This window comes from Mustela nivalis, assembly GCF_964662115.1.
Source record: "Mustela nivalis genome assembly, contig: HAP1_SCAFFOLD_53, whole genome shotgun sequence".
NCBI classification, from domain to species: Eukaryota; Metazoa; Chordata; class Mammalia; order Carnivora; family Mustelidae; genus Mustela; species Mustela nivalis.
Genome location: NW_028136539.1, coordinates 1,277,971 through 1,295,681, shown reverse-complemented (window position 1 = coordinate 1,295,681; position 17,711 = coordinate 1,277,971).

The window sequence follows — 17,711 nt, the reverse complement described above, 5'->3', positions numbered from 1 at the left end:
AATCCCCCCACTTCATTTTTCCTTTCCTTCTCCTAATGTCCTCCATGCTATTCCTTAGGTTCCACAAATAAGTGAAACCATATGATGATTGACTTTCACTGCTTGACTTATTTCACTTAACATAATCACCTACATTCCCATCCATGTTGATGCAAAAGTTGGGTATTCATCCTTTCTGATGGCTGAGTGATATTCCATTGTATCCATAGATCACATCTTCTTTATCCGTTTGTCTGTTGAAGGGGATCTTGGCTCTTTCAACAGAATGGCTATAGTGGACATTGCTGCTATGAACACTGGGGTGCATATGGCCCTTCTTTCCAGTAAAATAGAGCTAGCCTATGACCTAGCGATTGCACTCCTGAGTATTGACCTCAAAGATACAGATGCAGTAAAAAGAATTAGGTATTCTTAAAGCACAAATGCAGGGGATAGAAGTTATGGTACAGAAGAGGGAAGGGCAACCATATGGCAGAGTAGAATAAAGTAGCTCAGGAAGAAATTAGTCATATCCAGATATTGTAAGGCATGTGGGGTTGGCAGGGAGAGCATGAGAAATCATGAGAGAAGAGAGAGAAAATGGACCAGGCAGGAGAGGTTTATAACATTTTAACATCTAAGGTAAGCATATGCAAAGCAGAATAGGGAAAGAAATAAAAGTTTTTATAAGACTCAATACATAAGGAATAACGTGGAGGACACTGGGAGATGGAGAGAAGTGTGCTGGGGGAAATCGGAGGGAGAGACAAACCATGAGAGACTGTGGACTCTGAGAAACAAACTGAGGGTTTTGAAGAGGAGGGTGGCAGGTGGTTGGGTGAGCCCAGTGGTGGGTATTAAGGAGGGAATTTATTACATGAAGCACTGGGTGTGGTGCATAAACAATTAATTTTGGATCCCTGAAAATAAACTAAAAGAAAAAAAAGACTGACTACAGACATGGACCTCAGTGTAACACAGATATGGAACTCACTGTAATACCAGCCACTTCCCACCGACACACACAGACTATGATAATAATAAATAATAATGCAATTAAGAAAATTGCCTGCCAAATAATTTTTCCTCTTTTTTATTTTTATGATTATTATTTTTATTTTATTTTTAAAGTTTTTATTTAAATTGGAGTTAGTTAAAATAAGGTTAATATTACTTTCAGGTGTACAATATAGTGATCAACACTGCCATACAATGGCTTAAATAAAAAAATAAAAAAAAATTTTTAAAGATTTTATTTTTAAATAAAACCTCTACACCCAAGGTGGATTTCAAACGTACAACTCCAAGATCAAGATTTATATATTTTACTGACTGTTCCAGCCAGGCACCCCAACAAATAAAAATTTTATAAAATTGTTGAGTTTGTGGGAGTCTCATTTGCTTAGTCAGTTAAGTGTCTGCCTTTGGTTCAGATCAGGATCTCAAGAGTCCTGGGATCGAGCCCCATATTGCTCATGCTCTCTCTCTCTCTCTCTCTCTGGCTTTTGCTCTTAAATAAATAAATAAAATATTTTTTTAAAAAATTGTTGAGTTTGTTTAACTAGTTTTAAACTAGTAGACAGAGATGAAGATAAAGTATGATGTCATGGCACAGAATAATACAACTTACACTTTTTTAAAAAAAATGTGCAATGCAAGTTACCTCACTTCTTTTATCACCACACTGGGACTTTCCCTACTGAGTTGTTGTAATGTAAGGACCTATTTTATATTTTTATATTTTAGCAAGAGGCTTTCATTGAGGTTAACCCTTAAACTGTCCTTGTTCCCCTTCCCCCAGGGGATTCACTTAAAAACAAGTCCTGGAAATCAGCTCCAGGTAACAAAGCCCATATACAAGGGTGGGTCAGGCCAGGTGGAGACATCAATGAGCAGAAGGGGAAGGGCGGTGTTTGCATATTGTCTCCCTAGATACTAATGAGTATGCCCCACTCCTCTGCTCTTTGGGAACCTTTTTGGCACTAATCCTAATCAAGGTGTAATAGGCTGGGTCAAATGTCTATACTAGGGTAAATTGAACCTCAATTGGTCACCTAGCCTCACTGTGGAGTTTCCTGTGTGTGTTAAAATCTCATTGGTCACCTGTGCGTGGCCAGGCCTGACTGCATGGCCTTTGCCCTTAAAAGCTAGACTGTGAAACAGCAAAGGGTTGCCTTCTCTCATAAGAGGTGTGGCCCCAAACGTTCGGTTAGATTCTTGATGCTTCGCATGAAATAAAGCTTTGCTTGACCTTTGCTTTACATCAGTCTCGCTCCTTTAATCATAGACCCATTATTGGGGCATAACAGTATTAATCTTAAAGTTATAAGTCCACAATGCATCCATCATCCATTCTACCCCTTAACATTCCCCTTTGGACAGATCCATGATCTAGAACAAGCCTTATTTTATAGTGCCTTGTAGGAGATTTTGGCTGCTTCCTAAATTGCCTACTTTTCTCTCACCATTACCACGGAAATTGGGTCCACTGAAACAAAGGGGTAGTGTAAGAAATTAACACTTCCATAAATCTCTTTAAATAATAAAGTATAAGATAGTGATACCTTTTTTTCTGCCACATAACCAATTCTTGCAAGAATAAGGTCATATAAAAGAATTTACAACACATGCTAGCATTATCCTACTGGACCCAGATCATTTGTATGTTTCTCTGTCTCTGAGAAATGTAGTTATTTACATGACTGAAACCTGAAAATTGTTTGATATGACCACTAATATCACCTTCTTTTTTTAAAGCCTGTTTAAGGCTTCTGTAATACATAGGTTTTTAAAAAACTTATTAAGCATCTTGTATATATCAAACACTTTAAAAATCTCTGCTTTAAAAAAAAAAAAACTATACCTTAATGGAACTTTGAGTCTGAAAAAGATACAGGCAATATACAAGGCAACAGATAGAATAATTACATATTTGATTATATACTCTGAGGATGTCACATTAAATTGATATGAAAACGATCGGAAGGATCTGGATTTCTTGTCAAAATTTTTTGCCTTACAAAGAAATTGATATTTAGGGAAAGTTGTTACTGAAAGAGGTCCTGTGTCAACCAAAAATGTTAAACCATGATCTCGCTAAATTTTCCAGTTGTGATCATTGCTTTGTTTAGCTGTCTTCTATTAAGACTGAATTTAGTAATTCAGTCTCAGATTTCAGTAAGTCTTTTTTTAAAAGATTTTATTTATTTATTAGAGAGAGAGAGGGAGGGGCAGAGGGAGAGGAAGAACCAGACTCCTTGCTGAGCAGGCAGCTGATGCAGGACTGGATCCTAGTACCCTGGCATCATGACCTAAGCTGAAGGAAGACACTTAACCAACTGAGCCACCCAGGCACTCTAGACTGTAAACTTCTTAAAGGTAAAAAAGTTTATTCTTCTAGTAGTTCCACAGACATTTCTAACATCCATAAGAAAGCATGTACTGATGTAAAATGCCAGCAAATCAAATTATTTAAAAAAGAAAGAAAGAAAGAAAAGATATATCTGGATAAAGAGAAAAACAGAAAATCTAATAATACATTGAATTATTAGAGCAAAGAGTGGAGGAAGAGAAAATAAATATGAAATAGAGATTTCCACTAAAAGAAAAAAATTGAATAAGGCAGGAGATTTAGAAAATTATTATGACAGACTTGAGAAAAAAATAAAATAGGAATTTTTAGAAAATAGCAATGAATGAAAAGGTAAATTGTTCCTACCTCTATAATATTAGCTGTTTGTTGTTGTTGTTGTTGCTAATTTACCTACTTATGCTAATAAACAAAGAAAGGTTTCATTTAGGGATAAGGTTTCTCTTTCTCTATATATATTTTTTCCATTTAGGGATAAGGTATATGTATATATACATAGATATATATGTATATATATATATATATATTTTTTTTTTAATTTTAATTGTTAGAAAATGTGTCACAGAAAGTGTTTAAACTTTAAGATACAGATGCAACATGTAATGAACTGCATTGTTTGAACGTCTAATTTGTAAATGCTGTTAGAGGAAACTTGGTGGAAATGTTCTTATGTGCTTGTGTTTCTGGAACTAAGTATATTTATTAATAAGGAATAGTTTAAAATTATGAAATGACCAGGAGTGGACAATTTTCCTAATCCTATCAGCTCTTTGCAGCTCTTTTATTAGCCCCCTTCAGGAATATCAGCTTTTTTATCTAATTAAATTTTATATTAATGTGCTTTTGACTTTTGGCCTTTCTCTTCATTCTGTTCTTTTTTTTTTCCCGTAAATTACATGTTTCTGCTTAACAGCTACTATCAATTCTTTGATATGAATTCTCAGCATCAATTTACTAACTCCAGAGATGAAGCAGCATCAATATTTAGAAGCGAAGAATACAAAGCCTTGGGCATCTGGATGGCTCAGTCAGTTAAGCATCTGCCTTTGACTCAGGTGGTGATCCCAGGGTCGTGGGATGGAACCCCAGGTTGAACTTTCTGCTCAGCTGGGAGCCTACTTCTCCCTCTCCCTCTGCCTGCAGCTCCCTTTGCTTGAGATCTCCCTCTCTTTGTCAACTAAACAAAATAAAGTAAAATAAAATAATGTAAATAATACATTTATTTATTTATTAAAATGCAATTATTACACAATACATAATGTATTGCATAATTATAATAATGATTAAATAATTTATTAAATATTTATATTAAATATATCAATTTAATTAAATAAATATTTTTAGAATTTAAAATATTTCAAATTTAGATTATTAAATATTAAATCATTAATTTAATAAATAAATATCTAAACATAATTAAATAAAATAATTTATTTATTAAAATGAATAAAATAATGTTGTCATTATCTCAGCATGTATTTTTAAATAGTCTAAAAAAAAATCTAATAAAGTCTAAATACATTGAGTTCAGATATTTATACAAGTTAACCCAGACACTCAACCCACAGTTTCAAAACTTTTGTTTTTATCTACTACTCAAAATACGATTTTAATGTATTTATTTGTAACTTTGACATAGCAAGGAAACTTGGAGGAAAAGGAGACATTTGCTTTTAATATTTGAAAATTATTTTGTTGATTTAAAAAAATAAAAACCTTAACACGTGAGCATTTCTTCTTAAATAACACTGTGAAGTTTCTGAGTCGCATTCTATTAAAAGTGCTGATAAAATGGCCTCAGTTACTCATTTAAATTATCAGCTGAATGGGTAACAAATGAAGTAGAGAGCTTTTTAATTATTTATGAATGTATTGCTTGTGGATGGAGTGCCACATAGAGTTACCTCTCTTTTTGGCTTTGTTTTGTGAGCAGCAGTGGAATCTATGAATGAGATTAAACATAAGGACATTCACAGAAATTCTTAATGAACTTCTGGGGAAGGGCAATAAGTGCAAGGAAAAACTGCAGCAAGACTAATTACAAATTTCAAGTGGTCATCGCTTAATTATAGAAGCTTTTAAGTTCAAGTAATATATCTTTTTCATGAGCCTATCATATTGTATTAATTACCACAAACTGCACTCTTGAACACTTATCTTTTCACATATTTCTTATTCTTAGTACTTAAAATTACCCTTATGATTGATAAGTAAATGGATTTTACTGACAATGCATTTATTTACATAAATAAATAATGCTGTTTATATATATATAAACAATTGAATATGTGTATGTGTTCAATGAATTTTTTTTTCAAATTAACATCTTAGTTCTACCACATTAGTTACAAATAGATATAGACTTTATAGATTCATCAAATATTTTATTCTCAAATTTATATGTCCTTTGTGAAATAAATGAAACTGTATATATTAAATATAATCCTATCACATGTAACAGTTACTAGTGCATCCCAGGACATACATAGGTCAGGTCCTCCTCAAGGCATCACGGATAACTGGATTTAACTTTCTATCCTAGGAGTCTTCTGTATATTTCTGTGGCTTTTATACTACAATCAGGAGGAAGAATTCTTTTGCTAAAAGCTTCCAAATGACTATGCGAGTAGATTATTTGTAGACTAGTGATATAATATTATTATTTAATATGTGAAGCATGATAAAATAAAATGCTATTGCCATATTTAATTTGTTCAGTAAAGCATTCATTTAGTTATCAAGCATTCATTTTCTTTTTTTAAAGATTTTATTTATTTATTTGACAGACAGAGATCACGAGTAGACAGAGAGGCAGGCAGAGAGAAAGGAAGGGGAGCAGGGTACCTGCTGAGCAGAGAGCCTGATGTGGGGCTCTATCCCAGGACTCTGGGATCATGACCTGAGCAGAAGGCAGAGGCTTTAATGCACTGAGCCACCCAAGAGCCCCAAGCATTCATTTTCTTTATACAGAAGAGATAGAACAATATTATATAGTAGAAAATACAGTAAATAATCTAGAAACCTTGATCATTTTGTTTTGGCAATTTTAGAACATAAAATTAGCTAAAGCTCAAGTGCAAGTTATATTTGTATCATAGGAGGAAAAGTTAATTAAAAGTTTGTTTATTACCATAGTTTAACACTTCAACGAAATGATAACGAGTCCAAAATCAATGAATATATGAAGTATACAATAAAAACAATAATCTTGAGTGTATGTGACTCACTGTAGGTATTGATAGGCTAGAAATCAAAGGGAAAGTATCTATAGGGTTTGTTCAGTTCCATGCTCATCAGATTAATAGGCTTTCTCATATTGCTTCCTTCACCACATTAATTTGTCTAATGAAGTTTTCAAGAGTTAAAGACAGTGATAGGTTCATGGCTGGAGAGAAGGTACAGAATCTAAGATAGTTCAGCAGTGCTTATTATTTAAGAGAAAGACAGCATGGGAGGTGAGGGGTATATCATGCATCCTGTTTTCACTCCCTTTGTGGAGCACCTACCCTGGAGGTCATGTAATAATAACCAATGACCAAAAAACAATAAAAAAACCCAAACATCCATGTGGAAGTGCCATCCCTGCCTGGAGATGAGTAGACTGCTCAAACAGATCCTGGGCAGGCATCTCAGCCCAGGCCTGTGCTGGGGAAGCTGGTTCATGGCTTTGGGCGCAATCAGGAAGCCAGCAAACTGACGGGAGAGTGCAGCCAGGGTTAACAGGACTGATGATCTTTTTGCAGCCAGGCCGCGGGTGGACACCCGCTCAAGGAGCCAGGCTAGGAGGCTGCCCAGCGCCAGCGCTGGCAAAGCTTGCAGCCCCCGGGGCTTCCCCCCGCGCCCCAGCCAGGGCGGGGCCTCAGGAGGGAGGGGGGCGGGGCGGCGCGGAGAAGGGGCTTTGCTAATTGCCAAAGCGAAAAGGGAGCTCGCGGAGGACTCAGGAGGGAGGGGGGCGGGGAGAAGGCGCTTTGCTAATTGCCGAAGCTGGAAGTGAGCTCACAGAGGATGTGGCTGAGAGTCTGGGAGGAGGTGGAGGGGCTGGCGGAGGAGGGGCGGGCAGCGCCGCCGGTGCTGTGCTGCGGCCCAGTCGGGACTGCAGGACCCACCGGACTCGCCGCCCTTACGCTCCCATGTGAGGCTCCGCTGTCCCGCTCCTGCTGCCTGCTGCCCCTCCCTGCCCCAAGGCTTCTCCGGACCACCCTCTGCACAGGGGTAAAGTGACACCGCGCCGCGCCCTCACCTGGAGCAGAAAGCGCGGACCCGACCTGGGGGCGGAGAGGGAGGTTGTGGAGGCCCAGCCTCCCGGAACCCCAGGGCACCGGGACCACCCCGGACGCTGCGCCAAACCCGGGTCCTCATGGGGTCGGGCTGGGGACAGCGCCTTGCGAGGTGCCCCCCGCCAGCAGGCACGCTAGCCCCCATCTTTCCGCAGCCCCATGCGCCCGTGCTGAGGACCCCCTTCCCTCCCCCGCCGTGGCCCCGCTGCTTTTGTTCTGGACTTGGGATCCCAGGTGGAAACTAGTCCCTCAGACCTCCCTGGCAGCAAGGAGGGCAGGGAGGGATTCTTGGTTTTCTGCCCTGGCTCCTCCTCTCTCCCCATTCACAAGCCTTTTGGCTTCCCTTTCCTCTCCTCATTGTCAGTTTTCTGAAATGATTTTCTTCTGCATGTTGACCCAAAGAGCTATTTCATGAATGAATATACACGAAACTGAGTTGGGGCCCACCTGTGAGAGCCCACCTGTAGAGGCCTTTCATTAGAATGGTCTCTGGTTCTAGCCTCAGTTCAGAATACTGCATGTACCTGAGGACCAAGTCCAGATGTTTCTTTCATCTCTGACTTGAATTTGAAATCCTCCTCAGACTTCAGCTTCCAGGATTTCTCCAGTCCTTGCTCTCCCACTGTCTTGCTGGGGATCCGCCATGAGTGTTGAACACAGGAATGAATGAATGATATATACCCCAGACTGCTGGGGCTTTGTCTTCTTTTGCTGAGGTTGGAAAGGCTTGGGAGAGACCTTCTGTATGCAGATAGAGAGCTGCATGCAATTGCTTAGATAAACGTGTTCCCCACTTAATTGCTTGGGCATTGAACATTTCGCCCTTAACCTGTGGCTTGAGCAGTTAGGAGGAGACAATCTGGAGGTGAATCAGAAGATGGCTGAATCCACATGGTGGTGGTCTGGGTTTGGGAGATTTTCCTGTAGATTCAAAGGAAAGATATAAATTCTTCCAGTGGGGAGTGGTAAACTTTTTATCGATGGGAGATGGAAAATAAATGGTCTGGTTAAACTTTCCCGCCCCCTCAAAACCCATTATTTGAAAACACAAAAAGCAAAGTGAAGGGAGAAATCCTCCCACTCCCATTCCCACTCACCTCCATAGCCATCTCCTCTTCCAAGAACCTAACAGACAAGGTGCCAAGAAGTGTTAGGTACCAGCAGTGGTCTCAGATCTCATTCAAGAATCATGGTGAAAGGCTTTCAAATAGATTGTGGGGGAACAGGGGTCCTATTAGGGGGGACAAGTTTAAGGTTTGCCTGGTCCCCTAAAAATTAATGGCACTAGAGAAGATGACCTTTGGGAACTATAGCTTAATGGATACAATGTGTTAAAAGCTTCAGTGAGTCATGGTGGGAAGAGGCTATGAGGGCAGCAAACACAGTCCTAGATGATGTTATTAATAGCATTATAGGCTCTAGATTTCCTGTGGTGGTGTTCTTGGCAAGACCAGCCTGGCCAAAGTGGATACTCTCAACCTGGAACAGAGGGTCTTGGAGATGCCAGCACGTGAGGTATGATGAGAGGGTAAAATGATAGGAGGTGTCCTTTGGAAGGACTGACTCCTTGACTTTAAAATGGAGAACTCAAATCTGTACGTGAAATCTTTCTGGCTACAAAGAGGGCCAAGGCCTCCTAAGGCCAAGGTCTCCTCGTCACTTTCAAAGATGTCGAAGAATATATTCAGACATTTCAAAGATGTCCTCATATCATTGGTTCCCACTCTGGAATTCTATCAATAAGGTGAGAGTTCCTCTAGTTGAAAAAGAGATCTAAAAAGACTTCCCTTTCTCATGTAATTTCTGTAACCTCCAGGACACACCCACCTCCCCCTTCCAGCTCTGTAATGAAGCCACAGCTGGTGCCAATTTGTGGAACTCCTTAAAGGCTATTCTCCCTTATATACCCCGGGACCAAGTTCCCATGCTCCCTCACCCGATTTCCTGCACTCACCTCCCACCTGGTGTGTTCACACCTGCAAGTGCCTTTTACCAACCCCTTTGCCAAAAGGCAGCCAGAGTGACCTTTCAAAGACCTATCAGTTCCTGGCATTTGTCTCCATAGAAATCTGCACTGATCTTCTAACAAATTCTCAGTCCTCCAAAGGCACCCATAATCCTCCCATCAGTCTATTCATACCCCTCCAACTGACTGATGCCTGTTCTGCCCCATCTCTCTGCCCTTCAACCACACTGCCTCCTTCTTCCTGTGGAGACCTCTCATGGCACCTGCCTCCAAGCACAGGTGATTCCCATTGATGGGAAGACCCTCTTCTCTCCCCCATCTCCCCACTCCAGTTACTCCCACTTATTCGTGAGCTCACAAGCCCCATGGTACACACTCTCCATGCAGCCTGCTCTCTCTTTTCTAGCACTGGCCTCCGTTTCTAGCTGTGGTTGTGTCATGGATGTCCTTCCCCAGCCAGCCTCCAAGCTCTCCTTCCCTTTAGCTCCAACACCTGACACAGTGCCTGGCACGTAGTAAGCCCTGGCTAGCTTCTAAGAGCCTCACTGAGGGACTGAAAGCATTTTAAAAATGTCACTACGTAGGCTCCAAACTGTAGGCAGAAAAAGCTTTGCCTGGATTGACATTTTAGAGACGTATTGGTCAAGTTGGATGTGTTCACTGACTTTGCCTTGTAAAATTAAAAAAAAAAAAAGGACCTCTGTATCGCTTCGCATCTACCGAAGGCGCATGTATACTACTAGACCACGTTATGAGCTTAATGGAAGGAGACAAGATGTTTTCGCTAAGAAAATGTATAAGACTGTTGAGGTCAAGTGGGAGGAAACAGTCCGTTTGTTGGAGCATTGCTATCTTACTCTATCACAGCCACTCTTAAAAATCTGACACGGGGTGAGTCAGAATTGTCTGTCGGAGATGAGTTAGATCTGGCTCATGTTCCTACAGACATGAAAGCCAGAAACGAAGAAGGAGGCTTTGAAAGCGTGGGTTGAGGAGGCCGTGTGGTTCACTGCGATGAGCTAAGTGCCCAGGGCCACCAGCAGACATGCGGCCTGTGTCCCTCCTTTGTTCTGGGGTCCCTCTTGCACCATGTGGTGAGGCTGGTGGCTGGGAGAAGCTCAGGACAGGACCTGGTGGCATCTTACCTCTCCCACCCTCCTGTGGGCTCCAGTAGGTCCCAAGGGACAGCCTGCCTTCCTTGCAAAGCCCAGTAGCACTGGGAGCAGAAACTGGGGCCAAAGAGTGAGCACCCTGTTTGACAAGCTGGACCAGCCACCTCTTCTTCAGATGCAGGGGGAGCCCTGGCATGCTGACTCCTCCCTTCTCCCTTTCCCCTTTCCTCTCTTCCTCCCTCTTTCCTTCCCCTCTCTCCTTCCCTGGTGGTGCCCTTTCCCAATGCCCACTTCATCCCTTTTCCTTTCTACATGCCTGTCTTCTAGAGTTTCTTCTCTTTCCTCCCCAATACTTCCCTTCATCTGAATCTCCTCTTTGGTTCCTTTGTCCCTGCTCTCTGCTCCTCCTCCCCTTCCCTGGCTCCTGTTCAGCTCCATTGCTAATGCAGGCAGAGCTGGATTAACATGCTCACTTGCTAGCTCAGCCACCCTCCAGAGAAGTCACTCTTCAGTGGCCACCTTCCTGACCCTCTGGTCGCTTCTCCACTTGTTCAGATATTGCTCTGAAGTCTGAGGAGGACAGAGCGGGGCTGCCACAGAAGCAGGCCAGAGGAGAAACCAAACCATGTGTCCACACTGTCCCCCAGCACTGCTGCTCTGAGAGCTTTCTGAGTCCTCAACAGGGTTAGGATTTAGGGGCTTCTTCAGAACCGGGAGTGAAAACAACCATAGGTCAAAAGAAAAGCTACGGCCCCCACACAAAAATAATAATCACAAATGAAAACTATGTTAACTCTGAGTCCCAAAGTCAAAAAATTGCCTTGAATCTGTCACTAGAAAGCACCCAAGGCCTCACTCTCTGGGTTCTGGGTGCCCTGGGAATGGCAGGAGGCTCTGACAGGCGCCTGGGAGTGCGGAACTATGGGGGCTAGCCTGCAGGCTGGCGGGGGGGGGGGGGGGGGGGGGGGGGGGGGCCGGAGGGGGTACCTCCTGTGGCGCCGTCCTGGCCCAACCCCCTGCGGACAGGGTGTGGCGCGGCGTCCGGGGTGGTCCTGGTGCCCTGGGGTTGGCGGGAGGCTGGGCCCCGACCACCCCACACCCCGCTCCTGTCCTGCGTTTTCTGCTTCAGGTGAGGGCGCCTCGCGGTGTCACTTTACCTGTGAGCAGAGGGTCCTCCAGAGAAGCCATGGGGCGGGGAGGGGCAGCAGGCGGCCTGAAGGCCTGAACGGGAACGGGACACCGCGGCGTCAGGGGCTAGGCTGCAGCGTGGGAGCACAGGGGCAGCGAGTATGGTGTGTCCTGCAGTCCCGAATGGGCTGCAGCACAGCACCCTGGCGCTGTGCGCCCCTCCTTCCCGCCTGGGCAATTAGCAAAACCCCTGCTCAAGGCCGCCCCCGACCCGCCCCCCCCTTCCCTCCTGAGTCCTCTGAGAGCTCACTTCCAGCTTTGGAAATTAGCAAAGACCCTTCTCTGCTCCGGCCCCGCCCCCTAACTTCTGAAACCTGAGCCATGGCTGGGGTGCTGGGCTAAGCCCTGGCATGCTACTGCATTGCCAGCGCCAGCACTGGGCAGCCTCCTAGCCAGGCTCCCTGAGCGGGTGTCCACGTGCAGCCTGGCTGCGAATAGATCATCAGTCTTAAACGCCGGCTGCACTCTTGGGTCAGTTTGCTGGCTTCCAGATTGCGCCCAAAGCCAGGAACCAGCTTCCCCAGCACAGGCCTGGGCTGAGATGCCTGCCCTGGATCTGTCTGAGCAGTCTCCTTGACTCCAGGCAGGGATGGCACTTCGACCTGGATGTTTGGGTTTTTTGTTTGTTTTTTTTGGTCATTGGTTATTACATGACCTCCAGGGTAGGTGCTCCACAAAGGGAGTGAAAACAGGACGCCATATATAAGCATACAGCCATTCTAGAAAAATAGCTTGGGGTTCTCCTGGAAATGCTGCATTGGTCCTTGCACTATGGTTTAATAGAAAAGGGATTATGCACCAAGTTACTTAAATGAGCATAGGTTGAAATCGTTTACTGAGAGTAAATATTTTAAATAGTTATATTTTAACTAAATCTATCATCAATCATAAATCTATTACACGAAGGTTACAGGCAATTTAAAAGCAAGAGCACTCTCTTCAGGGTTTTAAATAATCCCTGTCTGTCTTGGCACATGAGAATGCAAAGATAGGAAATGGTTTGTAAAAGATCATATAATAGCTTTTACTAATTCTATTTATTTGACAGACAGAGATCACAAGTAGGCAGAGAGGCAGGCAGAGAGAAAGATGGGGAAGCAGGCTCCCCGTCAAGCAGAGAGCCTGATGAAGGGCTTGATCCCAGGACCCTGAGATCATGACCTGAGCCCAAGGCAGAGGCTTAACACACGGAGCCACCCAGGCGCCCCCAGATGAAATACATTTCTGACTTAGAAACTTCAGATAGAATTATTTTGTCCATGATGACAACTGAAAAAAATGTGTCATCCCTAAACCTAACCTTAAACCCTACCAACGCTGAAACCTAAGCTGACCTTAAAGCCCAAACTAGAACCCTGAATCCCAAACCTGGAATGGAACCCAAAGCCTGTACCTGAGCCCTGGATCCAAGCCCTGAACCACGAACCCAAACCCTAAACCAGACCTCCAAGTCATGAAACCTGAACCCAAATCTCAGCATGAAGTCAAACCCCAAATTTGACCTTGAACTTTATCCCATAAGCCCTGAGTCTTAAAGCCTAAATCATAAACTTAAAGCCCTAAACTATAACTCTGTTCCCTTGTCCTTCACTCTAAACCCTCACCCTAACACTAAACCCAAAGCCTGATCTAGAACTCTGACTAAAACCTGAACCTGAACCCAAATTCAAACCCTTCACCACACTTGCATATGCACTTGCCATTGATGGATATTTGCAGTTTCTACCTTTTGATTCTTGTGAACATAGTTTGGGTTGGGGGCTAGGGTTAGGGTCTTGGATTAGGGTAGGGTCCAGGCTTGAGACCAAGTTGAGGTCAGAGTGTGGGTCTGCATCAGGGCCATGTTCAGTGCCACTGTTTGGGTCAAGGACTGTTGTAATTCCACATTGTTTCCAATTCATTGTTCCTTAGCTATTTGGGGGGAAGTTGGGGGGTATTGGGCTCCATGCAGCTTGAATTTCCGGAATGAAATGGCATCAGCTGGACCCGGGGAGGGAGCAGGACCTTCCACTGAAGGGTGAGCTCCCACAGTCCTGCACTGCCTTGCACCGCCTGCAGAGGGCGCCAGACCCCAGCTCCCGCCCTGAGCCCAGGCTGCACAGCCACAGCTGGGACCAGAGCCCCGCCTCTTCAGGACCCACTGTGGAGACTTCTGGAGAATGTGGGGCGCCTCCCACCCTGACAGGACAAGCTGAGGAGGGTGTGGCTCTGCATCCACACTGACCGGACCTGTTGTGGAGGACGCGCCCACACTGGCAGCAGTCCAACCTCCTAAGGACCAGATGCTGGAGGAGCTGAGGAGAAGCCGCCTGAGTGGACTGTCAAGGGGTTCGTGGTCTCAGGACCCCACAGAGGAAGGGCGCCCTGTGTAGACACTGGGGCTTCCGTCGTTTTGTGTGAGGAGACGTGGCCTCCTGCTGTGCTGTGCGCGGGGCTGTGGGGTCCCCCCTTTCTGGGCTCAGGTGCTCCTCGGTCCTCGTCTGTGTTTGTGTGCTCGCGGATTCGGTTCCTGGGGCTCCTCAGATGGTCTGCAGTCAGGGAGCATCAGCCTTCTTCGGTGCTTGTGCTCTCCCCACCTCAGCCCTGCGGGGTCCTTCCCGTGTCCACACCCACTCCAGGCTTGCGCCGAGTCCAGAAATTCGGGAGCCAGAGTGAGGACTCTGTAGACGGTTTTGGGGAGAGTAGGTATTTTCCCAGTGTGGGTTCTACCCTGAGCACAGTGCCTCCCCATCTCCGTGTGTACCCCTCCCTGTCTGTCGTCATTGTTGCAGGGCTGTCAGAGGACAGGTCTGTCACCTTCTTGGTTCAGGGGCCTCCCGGGTATCTTGCTGTCTTGGATGCAGGTGTAAATGAGATCGTTCTCCGCAGTCTCTTTTTGATGGTTCCTTCCGAGCACGTAGGAGTGCCACTAATTTGTGCATATTGATTTTGTTCCTTGCAAGATCTTGAATTTATTTGTTCGATTGGCCTTAAACTCAATCTGCCAGTTATTTGACCAGCAGCATGGATTTAATTGGGAAGAGCAGAGAATGGCAGTCTGGGCTGAGCAAGCTAAGGTCCCATCACAGGCAAGTGCGAGAAACAAAGGAGAGGAACATTATTTCATGGAGGAGGAAGAAGTTGGGAAGGGTGCTTGAAGGAAAGTCCCTTGGAGAAAGGCAGGGTGATGGAGAATTCTCACCAGCTGAGCTGCAAAGATCCTACAAAAAGTCAGGAGATGAACCTCCAGCTTCCCGTGTGGGGCCTGGATTGGTGAGTCCCTCCTGTGGGGAATTGCAATGTGGAGTCTGTAATGGGCACTGAGCAGCAGGCGCCCCCTTCCAGCCTCCCCTTCTGGCATCCCCAGTCCACTTTACTGGGGCTTCCCTTCCTGCTTTTGCACAGTTCTAACCAGCTTGTGGTGGAACGTTGTGGAAAAACTGAAATTCCAAATCCACTGCTTCTACTGCACCTGAGATACAGGGGCCCATGATTTAATTCTCCCATGAGTCTCTTGCTAACATGTGTCCTCTCCATGTTGGGTGACCTGGATCTGGGAGGGCTTGGACTCCATCCCAAAGTCTGATGTTCTCTCTGCTTCCGTGTCGTCGTGCTAACATGGTTGTTTGGAAGATTCATTTCCTCTGTGGTGATTTCAAAGTGCAGTCAGCTTGTTATAGCAGCACAAATACGTGCTGTCTCCACACTCAGATTCCCCAGCCGTCATTTCTTTACCACGTTTGCCACTTCACACGGGATGCTTCAGTGTGTTTGATCCCACACCAGGACAATGTCCTGCAGAACCACCACATAACCTGAAATGAGGAGATCATTACAGAACCCATCCAAGGGTTAGTGTTAGGAACCAGGGACATGGCAGGACTGACCTGAAGACCCCATGGAGAGCTGTCAGGGTGGCTGAGTTGACAGTGGAGGTGAGGGTGAGTGTCTGGCTCTGGCTTTGTGTCCAGGAGTCAGCTCTGTGTGGGGGTGTCCTCAGCTAGGCATGCAGATTTCTGCTCCTCTGAATCCTTTCCGGAGTTCCAAATGGCACAGTTTCCTTCTGGGCAGCAGGCTGAGTCCTCTGGGATTGCCCATGTGTCCCCAAATTGTAGGGCACCTACTGCAAGGCCTTTGGGGTCACAATCCTGAGAACCGAACCAAACCAAAGGTTATGGTTAGGGTCCACCACATGCAGGCCCGATCTGCCAGCACTCTGTCCATCTTTCTGGGGGAGGAAGCAGTCGAGGGATTTGTTCAGGGTGAGTGTCAAGCTCCAGGTTTGCATCCAGTGGCCTGCTGAATATGGGGGTGTCCAGAGGTAGGAATGCAGATTTCAGTTCCTCTGAATCCTTTCTGGAGTTCCAAATGGCATGGTTCCTTTCAGGGTGGCAGGGTGAGTTTTATGGTGTTCCTCACTGTCCCCAATCTCTGAGGCTTTGGAGCCAGGCCGTCGGGGACACACCTCTCAGGACAGAATCTAGGCTTAAGAGTTTGTGCCTATGGGCATGGCTGCACTGATCTGAAAGCACTGTGGCGAGGATCACAGGGGTCTGAGTTGAGAGCATGGTTCAGGATCAGTATCAAGGTCTGGGTTTGTGTCCAGTGGACCGCTGAATGTGGGGGTGGTCTCAGATGTCCAAGACGATTTCCCCTACTCTGAATCCTTTCCAGCATTCCAAATAGCCTGGTTTCCTTCTGGGTGGCAAGCTGAAATCTCTGGGATTTCTCAGGTCTTGCCATTGCCCTTGCAAGGGCAAGATACTTTTTACAGTAAAAGAATTCACCAGATGAGCTGAACAGCAGAAAAGACACAGCTCAAGAGTTAATCAGTGAACAGGAATATCATGCCAAAAACTTCTTTGATAACACACTACAGAGCAAGGGAAGATAGGAGAGAAAGCTGAGATATAAAGGACAAACCCTCCAACTTTACAACATCATTCCCTACTTGTTTATTTCCATTGCTGTCAGCTCCTTCCCAGTCAAAAATATGTCACCTGAGCCAGCCTTTTTTCTTCCTGAGATTGGGGCACTGCAAAGCCCACCAGAGGGGCCAAGGGCACCCCTATACCTGCTGAGCTGAGCCCATTTGTACCCCAACCGTGAGGAGGTACCAGCCTGTCCCCCTGGTGCTCCATGGTCTGTGGCAGTCCTTCCTTCTGGACCCTGCTTTGCTGCTCTATTTTCGCTAACCCTGGTCTCAAACTAGGGATTGCTCCTGGAAGAGGAACTCAGGGAGATGAGGCTCAGGAGGGTCTCCCTGCCTGGAATCTTCGTGTGAGGAGTGCACAGCCAACAGATTTTGCCCAGGGACTTGCAAAATGCAGAGAGGCAGATTTCTTTTCTCTCTTTCTCTCTCTCTCTAGCCTCATACTAACCAGGAGTTCTTAGAACTTTCTTCAGTGACTTCTAGGTGTAGCTTGGCCACTTTTTCACAGAAAGGCCACTTGAGCATGATGAAACACACGTATAAGCAATTACATTAAAAAAAAAAAACAATAAGCCAATGCACACAGACCTTTGACAGCAGCACAGGACGCTCAAGGGACCAGAGTCCCTACCTTGGGCAATAGTGGTAGAGGCCGGGTTCTGCCATGCAGGTCCCTAGACCTTTGGCAGTTTCCACGATTGCAAATCCAGACATGCAGAATCCTGAGGGACAACCTACTAACTGCAAAAGAGCAAAAATTCATCAGGATTCAGAGAGTGGAAATCCATTTGTACTGGAAAAGAAAGAAGTAGGCTTGCTGTGAATCCAGCAGGGAGGACAGGCATAGATAAAGGCTGGTGTATGGGTCACGGAAACTATTGTTTCTCAAGGGTCCTGCTGTCTCTGT